General features: G+C 37.1%; 1 long non-coding RNA gene across 13 annotated transcripts in view; it reads right to left on the minus strand.

Annotated features, from left to right (window-relative positions):
- LOC309660941 overlaps positions 1-16,728 on the minus strand; it is a 244,056-nt gene that overhangs the window by 42,465 nt on the left and 184,863 nt on the right. For 9 of the 13 annotated variants that reach the window (XR_014263727.1, XR_014263728.1, XR_014263731.1 and 6 more), the window contains one exon: positions 1,803-1,945. The exons of the other annotated variants lie outside the window; for them this stretch is intronic. This is a non-coding gene — a long non-coding RNA (uncharacterized lncRNA). The remainder of the gene's footprint in view (positions 1-1,802; positions 1,946-16,728) is intronic. 13 annotated transcript variants of the gene reach the window in all.

Here is a 16,728-nt window from a genome sequence, read left to right on the forward strand (position 1 = left end):
TGGAGGAATTCATGAGACTAGATCTGGCCAGTGGCTGTGGTCAGATATAACATGTGAATTTCTGGGCAGAAGTAGAAAAGAGCTGGTCAATACCTTTCCAACTGTCTCTTGTTTCTCTACCACATTGACTGAGTAGATCATGTGTCTATGCAGGCATAAGATGATGGGATCTTCCTCAGCCTAGATGGCTGCCTTAGTAAGTGGAGGACAGTTGTCCTACAGTTGAGGCCTCAAGAGACAATTAAGCACTAATTTGTGAGGGCAAATTGACTTCTCTCTTACGCATCTAGAATGATGATCATATGTATCATCCTACAGAAAATTGAAAAAAACAGTTCTGTTGTGAAAAGCTGCCCTTAAAAAGGTACTAGACTTGCAGTGGACTTTGCCTGAATGAGAAATAAACTTTGCTGAGTTTAGCCACTGAGACTTTGAATTTTTTTTTTTTTTTTTTTTGGCTACTACAAAATAATGATGTCTATCCTAATACTGTTGTTTTAGGAAAATCCTACCTTGAATAACCATTTCAAATTGTTTCAGTGTGAGAAATCCCAAACCACATTTTTTTATATGCATGTAATTTAATTCTTCATATTACACCTTGAAATGGCGAAAATGCATCAGTTTTCTCTGTTCTCAGGGACCCACAGATTACATCTCCAGCTCTCTATACTCTTACAGCACTTATTTGTATTATTCTATTTATTTATATTACAATTTTCCTCTTGAAGTGTCCTTGAGTAATATTTAGATAACTCTTATTATTCCAGCCTGAAAGAGCACATCCGTGATAGTCATAAATATGGTCTGTGGCTCTGAGTTTCCATTCAACGTAATTTCTAATATATAAGCATTCTAACTCCCTCTTTCTTCAGGCAGAGTCCCAAGTACCTCATGTGATTTCTTTGGCAGCCATTCAAATTCTGATAAAGCTACTAGTGCCGACCTCATCCCTACCAACTACCCTGAATCTGCTGCTTTTCTGCCTTGTGACTTGACCTTGACATTTCTGCTAGAATGTGACATTACTATCACTTCCCACATTGTTGTCACTTCCCTTTGTCAGTACCAATGGTCCTTTTTGAAATAAAGGGGTCCCTCTGTCTGTATCCCCACCCAGTATTACCAATGAATACTAAGAGAAAACTTAACTCACTGTTTTGGGTTAACTCACAGCGTAGGGGTGTCTTTAATGTTCTTTCATTAGCAATGAGCTATTGATCCTAAGATTAGGAAATATGGCTTAATTATGATTTTCATTGGATGGTGGCACTTAGATTGCTGGGAATACATAGTGCTCAGTCTAGATAACCTCAAAGAATGTGGCAGAACTGAGCTTGCTCTCATGGACCTAACTATGAGAAAGAGATGTGAGAGTCAGGCAAAACACAGATGTGGGAGAATCAAAGTGGGAAAAGAGGAAGACAAGCCATACTATTTAAAATATAATGAGTCTGAGGTAACTGTGATGAAATTGGGGACACTAGTCAGTGGTTTAGAAAAATAGAAAAACACATAGCTTTAGCAGTCAGCAATATAAATGAAACTGTGGAAGTATATATATGAGGATTTTCTATCTATCTGATTAGTTACAAGGAACTGCCACACCTGAAAACGTGGCTAACTAGATACCCAAAAAGTTTTCTGCTATGAAACATCTAAGAGTATTGAATTGTAATATAATAATCATCTTTAAAAATACATAACTGAGCTTGCAAGTAAAAAGAGGTTTCTCTAGGGGGACAAGATCATAAAAGAAGCTGAAAATAAGAAAATAAGTGGGGTGATGAAGCTATACCTACCCTGACTGCATGTATATATCTTCTGTCACCCAGAGACTTGTGTTTCAGTGATGTTGGGCTCACTCAAGCTAAGGATTTATAATTAGAAGCCAGAGTCCTTAAGGGGCCATGTGAAAGTATGGACCAGAAGAAAAAAAATCTGCCTGAAAGGAAAGAGAGAAACAAAGGAAACATATATTTTAGCTCAGACTTAGATGAACACAAAAGTTTCTCTTGAGAATTTATTAAAATCAAGCCATCCTTCAAGTGGAGTTGGAATTATTTGTACTATTTATATGATCTGACAAACTATATGCTAAAAAATAATGAATTCAAGATGATTTCAGGTTAGTAGAACCCTAGTGTGTCAAGCAGAAGCAAACATAGATATTCTCTGGAAAAATGTGCTCTAATAAAATGCTTGTAGAATTTTTCCAGATAAAGCCCAACCATTTGAACAAGAATTTGTAATTCAAAATTAATAACACAAAGGGAAACAGGCCACTAGAATAAAAGTCAGAAGAATCAACCAATAATAGAAGTAGACTTCCCAGGAACTTCTGATACTGAAATTCCCAGCTACAAAATTTAAATAAGCATTTTTTTAAAATAAATAAAAAGTAGAATTGAAACATAGCAAGAAGTTAGACTATCAAAAGCAGAGTTGAAAAAATAGAAATTCTCAAAATAAAAAAGTGTAATCATTAAAATGAAAAACCTCAGTAAATGTGTTAAATGTAAGATTAATCACAGCTGAAGAGAGAATTAGTAACCTGGAAGAAACCTGAAAAAAAATACCTAAAATCCAGCACAAAGGAGCAGAGGTATCAAGTATGAAAGATTGTTTTAAAATATGGAAGGTCATGAGGTCATATGCTTCTAAATGGAGTTTCAGAAGGAGAGAATACAAAGAATGAGCTAGAGACAATATTTGAAGGGTTAATAGCTGTGAAATGCTCAAAGATTCTAATTCTCAGTGTGGGAGACTGCTCTTGGCACAGTAACCTAATTTTTCAAGCCCCCCTGCATTTAGGAGAGCCATTCAACTAGTTCTCAGAAAAAGAATGTAAGCAGAAAAAAAATGAAATGGTCATTTTCTGACTTATATAGTTACAAGTAGGTGCACATTTCCCATTCCCAATTTCTCTCTCTCTCCACTAAACATGATGAAGTCATGTCAAACTTGAAGAAACCTGGATTTCAGAGTTCTTCCTTAGAGGACAATAGCCCAGGAAAGCCACTACCCAGGAACATCTGCATTGAAATTTGCATGAGCAAGAAATAATACTTGTAGTATGTTAAATCAATGACTCTGGAGGTTATTTGTTACAGCAGCTAGTGTTAATTACCCTGACTGAGACACAGGAAAACCAGTGAATCTTAAGCATGGTAAATAAGAAATACTTATGGGGACTTCCCTGGTGGCACAGTGGTTAAGAATCCACCTGCCAATGAAGGGGACACGGGTTTGAACCCTGGTCCGGGAAGATCCTACAAGCCATGGAGCAACTAAGCCCGTGCGCCACAACTACTGAGCCTGTGCTCTAGAGCCCACGAGCCACAACTACGGAAGCTCACGCACCTAGAGCCCGTGCTCCGCAATGAAAAGCCAACACAACAAGAAGCACGCACACTGCAACGAAGAGTAGCCCCTGCTCAACGCAACTAGAGAAAGCCCACGTGCAGCAACAAAGACCCAATGCAACCATAAATAAAAATAAATAAATAAATAGAAATATTATGTATATCAGACTAAAACAATAAGAGAACAACAAAAGTAAAGAATAATCTTAATCAGAAACCAAGTTCTATATATTCTTCCTTTGATATATCTCTCAAAGTTGACTACTTTTTCCTGTCTCCATCACAAATCCCTAAATCAAAGCATCTGTTATCCTTCCCATGAAACACTGAAAGAGCTTCCTAACTGATCTCCTATCCTCCATGCCTGTCCCTCTTCCAATTCTTTCCTCATCTATAAGAAAGTAAGATCTTTAAGAAGTGGAAATCCACTATTACAATACTTCTGCTGTAAAATTTAAATGGACTTCCATTTCTCCTGGGTATGGTTCAGACTTTATAACATAATTTTCAAGGCTTTCATCAATGTGACTAAGCCTACCTCACCGATTTCGTCTCTTGCTATTCTTCTCATTGTCTCTGACCGTACCAGACTTACTTTATTTCATTTAATGAGTCATTCTCTCATTTCCAGGTGTTCTAGCATTCTGTTTATTTACTTGAAATACTTTCCTTTTCACCTAAATATCTTTTATGCATTCTTCAGGTCTCTATTCAAATGTCTTTTCACCTGAGAAGTTTCCTCAGATAACCAAGATTAGTTTCAATCTTTGAGTTTCACTTTGGAAGCATTCAGAATCCTCCCACAGTAGATATGATTTACTTCTACTTTTGAAGCATTTACCATTATAATAATTATTGGTTTATTCTGATTCTGGGATTGAACCTTAGTTTGTGTCTTAGAGATTGGGTTTATAAACTTCTTGATGTCAGTATACTGAATATAGTTGCCAGTGCATAGTAATGCTCAGTAAATATTTCTAGAATGAGGTTGAATAAATGGATGAATGAACCAAAAGAACAGAATAAGATCATGTTTCAGGAATTTTTCTGCTTGTTTGAAAGACTGGTATTTGATCTTGGTCTCTGTCAGAAAAATAATCAAATCTTGGCAATTAAAGTAAAAAAATGTCATCTCTCATAATTTGCTCTAAGTATTAATGGACTTCAGATGCACAAAATGGTGTTAACCACAAACCTTAGTACATTTGGATTGTGAATAGTAGTATATTCATGTTCCTCACTCACTTATTTGCTTATTTGTTTGTTGGTTTATTCATCTACTCATGCATGAATTCCTGCATCCAATTGTAGTGGTATTATAATGAAAATTTGTGAATGCAGTATCCAACCTAAGACTTGAAACACTCTCCTTGCCTTCTGACTTGCCCACTCTCTGATGTAAGAACTATCCTGGGTCTTGTGTTTATCATTTTTTTTGTTTCTTAGAATTATATTATTATGTGCACAGATATACCTCAAGTATATGTGTTTACTTTAGGTCCTAATTTTAACTACAATAAAGGGTATTTTTCAGCATGTCATCTGGGACATTTTTGCTCAGTATCCTATTATTGAAATTCATTCATGTTTTTGCATGTAGCTGAGTTTATTTATTTTGCTGCTGTTTAATATTTCATTATATAAATATATTCATTATAATTTATTTATTTATTCTTTGTCCTATTAGTGGGCATTTAGTTGTTTCCAGTCTTTTGCTTTTATGCATAACACTTCTTATGGACATTCTCATACATGCCTTTTATGGTAAATGTGGAAGTATTTCTCTTGGGTCTATATGTAAGAGCGGAACTACTGGGCCATGAGAGACAATGCCAACTTGTCTTCCAATATGTCTATATGAGCAATGTGTTTGAGATCATGTTGATTTACAATCTGTCAGACACTTGGTATTAACAGACAATTTTTGCCAATTAAATTGTTATAAAATTTATTTCCTGGTGGTCTTGTTTTATATTTTCCTTTGCTTTCTGTTATTATAAAATATTCAAAATCAAAATGACCTATTTGCAAGTTAGTGACCTCCTTGCTTTTGAAATGGTCAAAGATTAATTAGATATTCAATTGATAGGGTTTCTTCTTTGGGCCAGGCTTAGATCATTCATCATTCATTCAACAAACATAATTTAGCATCTTGTTGGGTTCTGAGGACATAGGGAACAAGATAAGCCTGGGTGCTGCTGTCATGGAGAAAGACTCTAAGAGTCAATTATTAATGTGATGAGTACTATGAAGAAGTGTAGAGAGCTATAGAGTGAATAACATAAATATCTGTTCTGATCAGAAGTTGGGAAGGATGTAAGGAAATGTTTCCCATAGTAAGTGACCCCAAAAGCTTAAACCTGAATTATGCATAATTTTACCTAAGAGATAGGAGATCAGGGATTTTGTGGAAGGGCTCTCCTCAATAGAGGAAGTATCATGTGAAAACACTGTCTTAGATTTCTGTCTGCATTTCCTCTCTCCTAAGGCTTAAACAGAATTCTAGGGTCCAAGGCAGAAATTAGTGCCTCAGCAGCCATGTTTATGTTCTCCCAAACTTTATTTCTCCCAGACAGGGCTTCCTCTACCAAAGGAACCAAAATGTAGCCTCCAGCTGGGGCCTTGAGAAATGCAAACTTCAGAAAACAGGTTGGGGAGTAGACCTCACATAAGATTGGCTCTTACATGAGAGCAATCTTAACACCTCTAATGCGTTTTTAATAATATGTATTAACATATATATAACATATATAATATATTAAATATACAATTAATATATGATATAGATAATTTCAATATTTCTAGTCACGTATATGCCCTCTCTTATTCTGGGGACTAATTCTATGTTTTTCATTTTTGAGTTGTTTTCAACTCAAGATGGTAAGAAATTAAAAGGATGTGAACCTACTACAGAAAGGTTTTTTTTTTTTTGAGGGGGGGGCTCCTAACAGCAGAAAAAACTCATTAAATAATCAACAATATTTTGGGGAACCTACTAGATATTTATTGCTATTCTCTGATCTGAAATAAACCAGACAAACATAAGATGCCATATTTGAATCTCATCTTGTTGGGTGTATTTATTCATATATATGTGTATACTTTTATTTAAAAACTTTATACACTATATAAATATACACATAATTAATTATAATTTAATATATGTACTCTAAAAATGTATATTATTTATATATTAAGCTTTCTTTTCTGAGGCCTTAATTTGGAAAATTGAATTTGTTCTGTCCTATTATAAAGCCTATGCATGGCCTTCTAATATTCTTTGTGAAATCTATTTGACAATAACAAACTTGTTCTCCTTTAATCCTTGGGACAAACAGTAATTTCTATTTATTTAAGTCTTAGTTTTCTGACTATTAATGTGCAAGGGGTCACACTGTGAAATAAAAGCTTAACAAATGTCCTCTTTGGAATATCAATGAGTTATCTTTAATCATTACAAGGAAAACGCAAAGATTCTTTGAAAAAGTAAATACTAAACTGTCACAAAACTCATTTTGGAAAAAAAGAAATGAAAACATATTCATTTGACACTGCCTGGCTTACAGCTTGTTTTCAGGCATGGCACGGCAGCTATAAATCTGGAAGTCACCTTACAGCTCCTAAAATAATAAAGTCCCTTCACCACCACTCCATTCCACAGATAAGGAGACTGAGGCCAGGAAAATCAGTATGAATCCAAAGTCACACAGCAACTTGATGCAAAGTCAAGCTTAGAATCCATGGCTTTTGACACCCGATTGACTGCTCTTTTCACTATACTATGGTTTATCCCTGATAAGCAATTTCATCCCAGAAAAGTGTTTATGTCCATAGTGAAGCATTAAAAGATTAAAAAAAAAAAAATTGGATTGGTGGAGTGGGCATCCTTTTCTTGAAAATTTTCTTGAACTGGCATATCTGCCTGCCTACTATACCACCCCCCACACACTTACCCACTCATATATACAAATACAAACACACATAAATGATTGTGAGATACTGAAGGATGAGGCAGTCTCTTAATCCTTGTGATCCCACAGGAAAGAACCTAGTTCCTTGCACATAATTAAGCTGAACTGAAATTTTCTAAGCACATTTTAGCATCCCTAAAGCACCCAAGTGTACCTGTTGTATATAGTAAGCTGCTTTTTACACTTTTCATTTTCATCCTCTCTCTTATTTTGTGTTGGGATGGGTGGCTGTCTGGTGTGAGCAAAGGAGTTCAGAATTTGAAGTCAGACAAAACTGGACTGTAATATTTACTTAAGTTTTACGACATGTGCTACATTGGAGAAGTTAATATTTTAACATTAAGCATTCAGTTATCTGGCCCTAGTTCTCAAGTAGGCTATCGTACAAGTAGTTGCGTGGGCTGTCAGTTTCTGTCTATATTCTCTCAGGCCTTATATTTCTGTGCACACCAGCCTAACTTCTAACTCATAGTATCTTCATCTTTTTGCTAAGGGCTTATGTACACAGCAGGCTGATGGTGCCCTGGAATTATCTCCTGTCCACCAACACTCTCGCACCATTAGCCATAGCCCCTCAAAACAGCGGTGAGCGGATATTGGTGTATAAATAATCAGCTCCCTCACCCTCCATTTGAAACAACTGAGACATATGTTTGACATTGATTTCCAGAGTTCCTCTGCTGATTTATGTTCCGGGTGCCAAAATGGTAACTTGTATGATGATGCACACTTGATTGGCTTTCCTCCTTCCCCTGACTCACGTCTCCACTTCCCTACCAGAGTTGCCTGGACTCAGCTCCCTTATAAACTATTTGCACTCAGATTCTTGTGTCAGCATCTGCTTCTGAGTGAACTCAGAGACTGAGACAGACAAGTGAATAGACCATTACAAAACAATGTGTGAAGTTCTATGGGAAAGTTAACTCAACATTGTAAATCAACTATCCTTCAATAAAATAAAATATATATATATATATATATATATAAAAGAGAGTTAAGAGTGGGATTTTGCAGAAATATTGATATTTAATACACATTGTAAGGGGCTTTGTTCAAAGAACATTTCCTGGTGTAGGTGGTATTTAAGTTGCATTTTTTTTTTTTTTTTTTTTTTTAGCCACACCGCATGGCTTGCAGGATCTTAGTTCTCTGAACAGGGATTGAACCTGGGTCCGCTGCAGTAGAAGCACGGAGTCCTAACCACTGGACCACCAGGGAATTCCCCTTGAGGTGCATTCTTGAAAGTATGAAGAGGTTAGCTAGACAACCAAAAGATGGAGGGTTCCAGTAAGGAGGAATTACAAGTACAAAGTCTTGGAGGCAAGAGACAGTATGTTATCATGTTTAAGGAGCTGAAAGTGGTCCGATGTGCCTAAAAAAAAAAAAAGAGTGAGCATTAGTGGTAAATGATGAGAAGAAAGCCTGTAGAGGTAGGCAAGGGACAGACCAGAAAGACTTTTATGAGCTAACCAAGGAGATGCTCCTTTAGGCAAGAGCCATAAAGAGGCATTGTGGGAAGTTAAGCAAAACCGTGATATCAGATTTCTGTTTCAGAAAGATTCACATTTGATAGCACTGGGGAGAATAGATTGCAGGGATCAAGATAAAAAGCTGGAAGACCCATTAGAAGCCTGTGGCAATAAGCCAGGTAAGAAGTGATATGAATCTGAACAAAGTTAATGGTAGAGAAAAAGAAGAGAAAGGACAGATCTCAGAGATATTGTCTGCATCACATCAACAGGACTTTTTGACTGATTGACTATGCAGGGTAATGGGAAAGCTAGAATTTGAGAATGACTCCCAAGTGTCTGGCATTGGTGATTGAGTCAACTGATGCAACTGAAATGGTAGTCACAAAGGGAAAGGTATGGCATGACACTGGGTAATGCCAATATTTAAGGGGCAGGCAGAGAGAGAAGAATTCCATTAGGAGACTGAAACATTGGCAAGAATTGAGACGCCAGCTGCGCGGCATAAGGACCACCAAAACCTATTCATGTGCCCACAGCACACTTAGTAATTCATCACAGATCTCTTTCACTTCATCCTCTGATTTAGCCTAGAATCTTCCTCAACTCAGCAAACTTGGAGTAGCAAGGGTCATAACTACTACAAAAAGCTGTTGTGTGGATTAAATAAGATAAATATGTGAAGCACTTAGCATACCACTACACAAGTTGGCCAGAACCTAATACAAGATATATATCAAATGATAGGGGTGAATGCATATAATTTGGTCATAAGAGATGGGGCAGGGAAAGCTGAGGGAATTCTCTTCTGAAAGTCTTTATTTTCTCTGAAGTAGGCATTCAGGCTATCTATAAAGAGGAACAGAGGAAGTGGTAGGGGAGAAGCATGAGGAAATTGGAGATAGTTCCAGATAGCTATTGTAGGAAATGGGTACAGGAGCTGACAAAAGACCCACACAGGAATTTTAGGGAACTGCTGCAGACCTGGATGAGGCTGGACACAATAAATGACTTATCCTACATAAAAAGTTTTGAATCATGGTCTCATTTTCCTTCAAATGTGAGACATGAAAAAACAAACAAACACACACTACATTAGCAAAAAGGAAAAAAGGGAAACAATGCTCATAGGTAAAATAATCACTATGCTACGTGTGTTACATAAATTACATAAACTTCACAGAAACTACCTGAGTAGGATATTTTTATTTCCAGTTTTTATATGAAGAAACTGAGGCTAAAGATTTTATATCAATCACCCAAGATCACATTTGTAGTAACTGGCAACGCTGGGATGGAATTCAGGTCAGCCTAGAACCTAAGTCCCTGCTATTGGCAGACATATCCTTAATGTGGAATACACATCTCCATTTTTTATAATTGCTGATGTATTTCAGCTTCTTTCTTCTCTGTTCTGACATTTCACTACTCATATTTAAGGGAATTCCTTCATAGTCAGCTATGAAGTAGACACTGAATTGCTGTTAATGATTTCAAACCAGCCTTCGTTGTCATGTTGTTTTTTTCTTCTCTTGTGGTTGTGGAGTATTTGATCTACTTCAATTGAATTTGATTTAATGCAAAAATTAAAATAAATGCCTTTGTCAGCAGAGATGAATATTCCAAAACAAAAGACATTTTAATACCATTTTAATATTCACATTTTTTATTCTTTTCTCTGTTCTCTGCTCTCCCTCTCCCTTCCCCCCTTCTTCTCTCTCTCTCTTTCTCTCTCTCTCTCCCCCTCTCTCTCTCTCCCTCTCTCTCTCTCTCTGCAAGTGATTCTCATTATACACAGTCATTATGTCTATAAAATCTCCACAAAAACTGAATCAATGAATTACGAACCACTGCTCCTAGGAGAAATACAGAGTTAGGTTCCTATGAGACTCTGGTCACAATATTTTTGTCAACCCATAAATACATTACCATGTTTTATCTGTATTTCTGTTTAAAAACACCTTATTCAATAATATTGTTGATTCATTATCACTGAACTCACAGCGAGCTGCACTGTAGCTCCTGCCTGAACGAAGCTTACCTGACACATGTATTTTCTCCCTATGGCACATCACAGCCTTTTTGCACTCATGAACACTAGACAGTGCTGTGCTTGGGGACAATTTTAAATGGCGAAATCACCAAAAAAAAAGCACACAAAAATATGAAAAATGTGGCCCTAAATAGACCATGAAAGGGCGCTTATTTATAGTATGAGAGTTGAAACAAGGAAACAAAGCATCACCATGTTAGACTTAGCTCAGACATCAGCAACTCACATTTTCTCCACTCTGTGCAGGTTTGTGAATGACCAAAATATACCATGAGTATTGATTGTGAGGTTTCAAATACATTTTAACAAGTTGACAAGTTCACAAATACAAAATCTGTGAATAATGAGGACTGGCTCTGTGTGTGTATGTGTTTGTCACAAATTTAAAAGCTATCCCAACTTCCAGCTAATATTTCTTTATGTATCAGAAACTGTCCCATGCCACAAACAGAAAGGACTGTGCATTGATGGAAAGTTCCATGTGAAGTTTCCTTGGGAAAGGATCCTTAGAAAATCTTGTGAAGTTTGGAAACTATTAGAGAATAAACTCCTAACATTTGACCTGCTTTTTTTTTCTTTTAATAATATGTCTCCTTTGAACTGCCTTCTTTTCATGAATTTTTATATCTTTGCATCTCTTTCAACAGCAGAATGTCAAAAGGATGACTACATTCTGTGCACATAAAGCCAAAGTACAACACCGGACGGGAAAGAACTTGAAATTTGTTTAAAGCATTTCTGCTTTTGCCAGAGCATTAGAAACTAGTTTTTGGCTTTTACTTTTTAAACAGTGATTGTCAGGATATACTAATATACATTTTTAACCAATCCTTTAGATTATGGCACTTCTATCCTTCAACATTTTGCCTGCTGGCGTCAGAGGCTCAACGTCTCTGGTGAGCACAATAACAAAGAGGATATAAGCTCTGCAGTAGTGCATCCCCTTCACCTTCAAAAACAAAGTAGAGTATCTTGGACTCCATTCCTGGACCTATTGCTGTCCTAATGAGTCATGTTTTGTGTAAAAATTGTAATGACTCTTTTGCTGCAAAACAATTGTAGAAGCCGTAAATGCTTTGGGGTTCTCAGTGAGCTTCCCCTCAGATATTCAGAAGTCCCCATCTTCACGTCATCATGCAGCCAAATTATCTTCTTTTGCTATATCTTAGGTATAATGGTCAAATTCTTTCCATCCATTGCCTAAATAATTTCATATCAAAATAGATTATATGTCCATTAGGGCTTGATATTTAAAATCTCTTTTCAAGAACTCTCTATCCTCTAGCTAGCTTCACTGAGTAGGAATGTTATGGTAAAAGCCACTCCAAGTGTCTCTTCAGAGCCCATGATATTATCGTACAATAAGTTATCAGCCCTAGGCTGTACCCTCCCCAAACACTGAGGCCTTATTCATTAGGAACAATTCACCCCTCTAGTGGAAGGATGTGGGTATTGCAGACTGAGTTCTGACAAATAGCTAACTGAGTTTAAGGCTGGAAGAACCCCTACAGCGTTTTTTTATTGTAAGATTCCCCCTTTTCTGCTGATTTTATTAAATATAAGCCAAAAGAGAAATCTCTTTAAAATGTTCATTTGCTTTCTTATGTTTATACACCGGAAAATGCTTAGAGCTATAAACAGGCAATACTAGCATTTGACTAATAGATTTCTGTTTATATTCATCTCCATTTTTCCCTTGTTCAGAGTCAAATAGAGATTGATTGAAAAAATGGTGTGTTGCATACTTTACAAAGTTAAACAGTAACAGAAGATAGCTTTTCTCATATGCTTCCTATAAACAGTTAGGTTATGTTAAAATCCACAATTTGGCACCAAAGGGGAAAACTGTTCAGCTGAACTGGATTATAATGGGAAAACAACGATATCACTACCGGTAAATACCAGTAGCTATAGTGGGAGTGATGTGAAAATTCTGATTTCAGCTCTGCTATTGTGATGTCCTTGTCAGTAAAAATGTTGGAGTTGAAAAATGCTTCCAAAGATTTACTAGCTCAAAAGTCTGGAGGGGTGGAAGAATCTGTCCAAAGTCGCACAGTTAGTGGCCAAGCATGAGTCCATTTCTCCTGATTCAGAAATTTACAACTCTTCCTAACACACCATCCTGGTAATCACGGCATGACTCTGAAGTCTGGCTGAATGAGTTTGAATCCCACCTCGACTGCGGACCGTCTGGATGATCATAGACAAGATCCTTAACCACTCCGCACTTTTCTCTTCTTATCTGTACAGTAGGGGTAATGGGGATGCCCATCTCAGAGATGCTTTTGCAAGGATTGAAAGGAGATGCTGCAGGAAAATTACTTATCATAGGACATAATGCATAATATGTACTCAGGATGGGTTGACAATAGCTCCTATTAGGATTATTACTACTATGGGCTTTTCGCTCTGCTGTTTCGGAACGTTCTAAAAACAGAACTGCTTTTCACTCCCAGGAGTAAATGAGTATGTAAATTAGGGAAATCTAAGTCTTTGTATTTTATTCCATTACTCATAAGTATTTCAGTGCTATGAGAGCATTACTAATCTTCCCCTTCATTTATGCAGTGATATAAGGGTGATAACAGCTGTTTTAAGAGAGAATTTTGATTTTTTTTCAGAGTATCATATGCATTGCCTCTATTAAGCCAGATTTGTAAAATAATTCTAGTATAATTTAGATACTGTGGTATATTAGAAACCAAAGATTATAAAGTGTAAATGAGATTTTTTTTTTTTTCTGCTGCTGACATCATAACAGTTTTTACAGGGCCATTATCACCTCAATGGATACGGATGTCATGCAGTCATTATCTTCAGATCATAACGAGGTGGACCATTAGTGCTTCCTTCAGAGACCTTATGGTCTTGAGATGTTAATGAGCCTTTGGGGAACCCTAAATCCTGGGATGGTTGGGAGGGTACTCCAGACCATAACAGAACCTTCTTTGCAATGACAATGGATCCTGTCAATTTCTATTAAGGAGCTTCTTAATTCCCCAATCATTAAGATAGTGGAAGGACTTATTATACTAGGCTATAATTAAGGAAGCTTTCAGCCATAAATCCCTTCTGTAGAGTCCTTCCTTTTATTCAATATGGAATGAATAAAAGGTAAGTCTTCCACAGGACAAACAATGTAGACATCATCCATCTCAGGAAAAATCTTGTAGAATGAGAATTCTCTCTGGTTTCCCCCAAAACCTTCAGCCTCTACTCACTCCTTTATAAAGGCACAGAACAAGTGAGAGCCCTTGAGTAAAAACTAGAGGTCCCCAGCAATGGTCCAGTGGGCATCTCTTGTCACAACTGTCATTTGGATTGGACGGTGTTCGAGTATTTATGCTAGGCATTATGACAGAGAAACACACAAGCTCAAAGCGCTATCTCTGCCCTTAAATAATTCACAAATTGATTGAAAAGAGTGAATAAGAAAGGTATAGTAATGACATCAGAATTAAAGGCAACAACACAGAGAGGAACACAGGCAGTACCAGAATGATTTTCCAACAGTGGGTACAGAGAGTATGTGCTATGAATTAAATGACAAACTACCCATAGAAGTTGATGCTTCATGAGTATTGCATCCTATTTTAGAGGAGGATGAGTTCAATAGGACTTGTTTACTATTGACCTTATTTCTTTATGCCTCAGTTTCTCAATAGCTAAATGACTGGATTAACATCCTGCTATAAACTATAACCAGAAAATCAAATGATCATGTTACATTCTTTTTGTTATTTTCTATACAAGGAAGTAGTGATCCCTGGCATGCTAAAGTGATAGGTGCTATAGAAATACTCAGATAGGGAGAGATACAGGCTTCATTACAAGTGAGGTTTACTATCATAACCCAAAATTTATTACTTAAAAAAAAGCAGGGAGCCAAATAAGAACAGAAATTATGTGTTGCCATAAAAATTAAAAATGAAAGATCCCAACCCGTTGACCTTGAATGTACAGAAACTTGAAGTTCCCTCATTCTTTTTGATAATCCCGGACTTTTCATCTAAATTTCATTCGACCTCAAGCAGACCTGCATTTGGCTTATTGCTGAAATTTTATTGCTGAAATTTTCCCATGTAAGAAGTTTTCTAATCAGAAGTTAAATTTATAGAAAATCTCCACTATATTGAAGAAGAAATAAATGTCTGCTTCTGCATTTTCTGCTTTGGGAATTTGAGTTAGTTTTATTGTGGTGTTTCCAAATCAGGTCTTCTTCAGTACCAGCAGGGGAAAGAATCACACAGCACTCCATCTCAGAGTGAAAGCCCTGAATGAACTGAAGATTTATAAAGGGGTCTGAGCTTTGCTTTAAGTTGTTAATAAGAAACTCCTGGGTTTCAGTCTCTCATCTAAGGTAACTGGTGCTTTAAGGGCATTCAGAAACCAAGGTCTATGATACGATATTTGAGACTTTCTTTATTGTTCTATTTAAGTTCCTTTAGGCAATTCATCTTTTTGGTTGTCATTGTTTCTCCTCTGCTTCTAATCACTTCGTATTTGACTGTCATGTCAGGGAAATCTGCATAGCTCTACTAAGCCCTAAAGATAGGTGCAGTAAGCTAGCTGGCTTGAACATTTTCAGCCTCCAAGGGCATTTCACTAGCATTCTTCAAGTTTATCCATCATATTTACTCCTCCTACTTCTCGAAACAGGAAAGGCCTTTACAATACTGACCACTCTCCGCTGTGCTAACTGCCCAATGTGAGCATACAGCCTTCTGGTCACAAAGTTTCTTGAAAGGAAATGTGAAAAGCCAAACAACAATAACAGCAGCAAAAGGGAGTGAGGCACTTGGATTCTTGCTCCCTGCCTGCTTCCTGGATCCTGGATATGTGCTCATACACACACATACACACACACACACACACACCCCACATATGGTTTTTCCTCCCTCTACTCATACCCCTCTGCCCTCCTGCAAAGAGCAGCTCTGTGGAGAGAGGCTTTCATTTAGAAATTCAGAGAGCATTTCAGAATTCCATTGACTATCTGAATAAGCCCCAAGTACACACAAGCTCTGACTCAGGAACTGAGCTTCTTCTCCTTAAAGGATAGCTCTGTACTCTTAACAACTGCACAAGCAACCTTTGTCTGCATTATCCAAAAGTGTGCCCCCTTGTTTCAGTCTTCAGATGTGGGTGATGCGCATCTATGAGAGATATATACTGGAGCTGTGAAAAAATGATCTGACATTAGTCCCAGATCAAATTAGAGATTAAAAAAAAAAACTCAACCAAATATAAGCCCTTGAAGGGCAGATGTAAATTGGATAAGCTTCCATATTACAAGACTAACAGGAAAGAATTCTGAGACAAGAATGAAAAGCAGAATGCATCCATCCACTCTAAGTTGCTGCTGAAGGAAAAGAAAGAACGAAACTTGGGCTCATGGGTTGCTTTTCTTGCTTATACAGGAAGGCATTATCTGGGCATCCCTGGGATACCATGGCAATTATTGGTAAGAGCTACATTTCCCTCGGGAGGTGTCCAGTTATACTAAGAAGAGTCAACAGCTTCACTTGGGATGAGGGAAGGAGGTAGGATATAGAAGCTGATCTCCTGCACAAGTGCCTTCCAACTTGGGCATGAAGGATGCTGTTTGTTTCCTAGGATGCTGATACTCTAGCAGGTGCTGCCCAGTAGAATTTTCTGCAATCATGGAATGACTCTGTGACTGTTAAGTCCAGTATGATAGCCACTAGCCTCACCTGGTTATAGAGCTCATGATTCCTGGTTCATGTAACTAAAATAATGAAAAATAAATATCCATGTGCCCATTCTGATATAAATAAGTGACTGAATAAATAAGTAAATGGGGAAAAGAAACAAATCTCTCATACAGAAGCATTCCAAATAATTTATAT

Source organism: Balaenoptera physalus (assembly GCF_965194825.1).
Source record: "Balaenoptera physalus genome assembly, chromosome: 5".
Lineage (NCBI taxonomy): Eukaryota > Metazoa > Chordata > Mammalia > Artiodactyla > Balaenopteridae > Balaenoptera > Balaenoptera physalus.